Raw genomic sequence first — 4479 nt, forward strand, 5'->3', positions numbered from 1 at the left:
GGTCGCTTGCGAAATAGTCTCAGCCTCAACAAAGTCACTGACACACCCATGGATGAGTTTTTAGGTCATTAATCAGAACTATATTTCACTGCTTAACTCCAAAAAATACATGTGTATATATGTATATATAAATGTGAGCACAAGGAGGCCTTAGGTTGAAACTGTGAATCTAAGTTTTATGATACGTTAAACTCTTTAATCTGCTGTAAAATGACACATAATGACAGGAAATGTTCTCTTTTTTTTACTTTCCATATATGAAATATAATACACTTAATGTAAAGAAAGAACTAACCCGAACAATCTTAATCTTGTCGATGACTTCAATCGATTCATTTCAAAAGCCGTGAGAATAAAAAAAAGGCAGAAACCAAACTCAAGTGTGTTTGACCACGTTTTATTGAACACTTTGCATCATATGGACTTTAAATAAATCCCGTCAACACCAGCGTCGTCATCGTGGGGGTTATTGCACACAACCGTGTGAGTGGTAACAATAATCACATTCTGTCAGAGACCGCGCTTGAGCAGCGACACGCTGACGTGACACAGTATCAGGCCGCTCATGAACGTGACCCCAGCACGTGCAGCCGGGGCGGCGGCGCTCGTGGTGTTCGCGGCGACAGTCGTGGTGGCGGCAGTCGTCGTCGTCGCAACCGTCGTCGTCTGGCCAGTGACGGTTGTCATGACGGATGCTGTTGATTCGCAACAAAGTCAAATAAGATTTGAAAAACAACAAACACTCGGAGAGAAACACAAGTTGTGTACTCACATATGATCAGGACGTGCAGCAGAATCGTCGACAGCATTTTTAATCTCGGTCGCGCCTAAAAGACAAAAATGGAAATGTTTCTTCCAAATACTTTCATTTAAAGTGATATAAAGAAATTAAAGAGTCCACAGAGACGGAAAGAAAAGCGTGTACTCACAAAACCTCTCTGGATTGAATCGGTGAAGATGCCTTGAGCCGAAATTTCTCTTCGCTCCCGTCTGATTTGCGCTCAGTTTTGACTCGACCTCCGACTCAGCCGCAGCTTTTATACGGTGACTGAGTGCTGTGAAAAATCCCCGTCCACATCGGTCACCAGTGGCTTTGTTTACCTGCAGACTTGTTTATTCTGCCACGACTGACAGGACTCACAAAGCCGAGCAGGTTGGTGATGAACTGAAGGAGTTGTCTTTGCTGGTGCGACACAAAGACAACAGTGTGTAGGGGACAACTTTGAGTTATGGGCTTAAAGGCTGCTGAGGTAGTTGCTGCCACAAAGTATGTGCCATGTCAACCCGCAGGAATGAGAATAAAGGTGAGGAAACGCAGGGTGCTTTTGTTACGGGGGAAAAAAAAAAACAAAACCTGCTGCCCAAACGTACTCGAAACCACGTCTCATGATGCGGTCGTTCCATAGAATGTTGCACTGTGTGCACTTGTGTGTCACGACAGAGTGAAGTGACATTAATTTACCAGTAAAGGGATCATTCAAGCTGAAAACAGGGACCGCAATGACGTATTCAGATACAGATACAGGACTTTGGGCCCCTCTTTGGCACCTTCCACTCGTCTTGAAAGGATTTCCTCAAAGATTCTGAAGTCCTTCTGTGGGACTTTGTGTTAATTGTGTCATTCCATAGAGCGAGTCGATGTGGTGATTGGATATTTGGGCCCAAACCAGTCGTCTCTTCAACAAAAACCCACGTTTGATGCCGTCTTTAGTCGGCAGCTTGTGATACGTATTCACACTCTTAATATTTACCGTGCATCATTTGAATTTCAAGAATTGCTGCTTCTTGTTTTGACATTTACTCCCCAAACCTGGCTGTCCACGACAACAGCAGTTAGTTTTTAGTTGAAGTTTTCAAACCAAACATTTAGTTTAGCTTCACTGTCAATTTTATAGCAACAAAGTCTATTAGAATCAGGTTTTTTCAGAATAAAAGCTCTGAACTCGACATATAATTCTCATTTTTTTTGTGAAGACAATCAAGTGATTTTTAATAAATCATCACGTACTGATGTAGAGCATTGATGAGGTCAGACACTCTCACAGTCTCTGTTCGATGGAGCTGAGGTCAGGTCAGTCAAGTTCTTCCACGGCGAACTTGTCAAACCATGTCTTTATAGCTCTTGCTTTGTGTGTGTGTGTGTGCGAGTGTTGGAATAGAAAACTCCTCCAACTGTTGCCACAAAGTTTGAAACATTAGCATTGTACCAAAATGTCTCTATACACTGAAGCGTTAACATTGTCCTTCACTGGAGATGAGGAGCCTAGAGGTCACAGCCTGAATTCAGTACTTCACACAACAGGTGTCGGGCCCAACACTTGTGCTTTAGGTGATGTTGATGTTGAGGTGAAAGGCTGAATCAGCCTTGCGTGGATGAGTTTGAGAATAGTAACCGGCGAGTTACGTGGAGCAGGTATGAAAGACACTTTGGTCCCAAGTAATGGTTAAATTAATCCATTTTTAAAAAATAAATAAATACATGAATTTGTGTTCAGTTTTGTCACAGCATTCAGCAGTGAGCTTGACCTTTGACCCCTGACCGTAACAATTACTCACAATCCGTTTTATGGGGTGACTTTTTTTTTCCCTCTGTTTTACAGTTTTTCTCAGTGGCTTTGGTGCTTTTCTCACTTTTCTCACTATTTACATTTGCACAGCAGTTAGTGCATTCCTCAAAAGCAAGTGTTCATGTCAATGAAAGTGTCAGTGTCATCCAAACGAGAACAAGAGAGTTTAATAGTCAAATAGTTTAATCAAGTTTTCATTATGTCATTATGTTTATTCTCTCAAGTGTTTTCCAATGCGGAAAAAAGGTCAAAACTCGGTGACACGACCTGAAAGAGCACTATACACTACACTTGTACTACAGTAAAGTTACACATCGCTGTAGTTAGGGGAGTAAGTCAGTACAAGAGTATTGTGCAAAATAAAAATAAACTACAGTCACTTTTGGTGGAGCTGTGCACAAATGTGAGGTTGTCATTCAATCCTATGTGGTGCAGAGTAATGTAAACATTACTGTCCAATACTATACTGTCTCCCGACCAAATGTTTGAATGATTGAATTCACAGTAGTTTGGTTGCACCCTCCGACCAACCTCTGCCATTGTGAGGCCGTGATTGACAACATGCTCCTAATTTCATTAGGAATCTGCCTATGTATTATGCTGAAGTTCACCTGAGAGCATAAGTATAGTTCACTTTGACTGACATGACATAAGCAAATGATAATGTAAAAAAACAGCAACTGATACATGTCCAAAAGCATTGGCAGTTTGTTCAGAGGAAGGAGAAATGGGACGTTGAACTAACAGTTTTGAGAATTTTCATTCTGATCTGAGACAAACTGTAAAGTGTGTGGTCACCTGACTCTCAGGGAAAATCCAGACCAGACCAGACCAGACCTCCGCCCCACAGACATAAATATTTGTTCACGTCGCTCATCCATCCGTCAGCAACCGTTTTATCCTCCACATGAGGGTCACGGGGGTTGCTGGTGCCAATCTCAGCTGACACAGGGTGATGGGCGGGGTACACACACACACTCTGGACAGGTCGCCAGTCACTTATGTTTGTTTTTTATTATTAAACCTTATTGAAAGAGTATGTGACGCTCACCATTTTGTCAAGACATGTGAACAAGTCTTTAAAAACAAACCAGGAAAAACTGCATCACATGACAGTATGTGATAAACTGTATGAATATTTAGTTTTTAACCCTTTTTAACTCCTATTGAAAAATATATACAGTATTTTCAAAACTTTGAATTAGTAATTTAATTAATTAAATGAGTTACCTTCCTCCATGTCTTTCAGGTGAACAAAAATTAGCCTTAATCTAAAAATAAATTATTTTACATTATTATTTTTTATTCTAAATTACATTAATTAAATAAATAAATAAATAAATAAAAAGGATCACGTGGAGGAAAACATGAATTTCCGCAGTCTTTTAATTCAGACTAAAGCAGTGGTGCACATCAGCCTCTTGTGGCCAAACATGGAATTACAACAATAAACAGTTAAACCTACACGTTTTGACTAGATTTTTAAATCTTTATAAATAAAAAGATTATCCTAACTTTTAAAACAAATAAATAAACAAACATAAGTAGAAGTAAAATTAGGGTTTACATATTGCATTGATTACATCACTTGTACACTGTATTTTAATGTATTATATTTCTCTATAAACTATATTTAAATAATTCTCTGTGTTTTAAAGTGAATGTCATTTGCGTCAGTGTCAGTAGATTCTGTTGATTATGTTTGTTACTGTGAACAGACAAACGTCACGGATGTCCTCACACTGGTACATAAATAGACACATATAAAACGCACGGGGGCGCTGTGGAGTCTCCATATCAGTGGCAACACTGAACAGCTGCAGTGATTTAAGAATTAGACTTGTATTTGTATTATGTGTACTTTTATTATTTATAATTTATTCATAAAAGTGCAGCAAGTGTTTAGTGGTGT

The 4479-nt window shown here is 39.6% G+C and overlaps 1 long non-coding RNA gene across 1 annotated transcript; it reads right to left on the bottom strand.

The window, feature by feature from the left end:
* Positions 1-381: 381 nt before the first annotated feature.
* On the bottom strand, positions 382-1029 carry LOC122771582. Its single transcript, XR_006360622.1, has 3 exons — positions 930-1029; positions 773-827; positions 382-695 (listed from the first exon to the last, which is right to left on the bottom strand). It is a non-coding gene; the product is annotated as an uncharacterized LOC122771582 (long non-coding RNA).
* Between the last annotated feature and the right edge of the window lie 3450 nt (positions 1030-4479).

The sequence above is a fragment of the Solea senegalensis genome, linkage group LG6 (assembly GCF_019176455.1).
Source record: "Solea senegalensis isolate Sse05_10M linkage group LG6, IFAPA_SoseM_1, whole genome shotgun sequence".
In the NCBI taxonomy this organism is placed as follows: domain Eukaryota; kingdom Metazoa; phylum Chordata; class Actinopteri; order Pleuronectiformes; family Soleidae; genus Solea; species Solea senegalensis.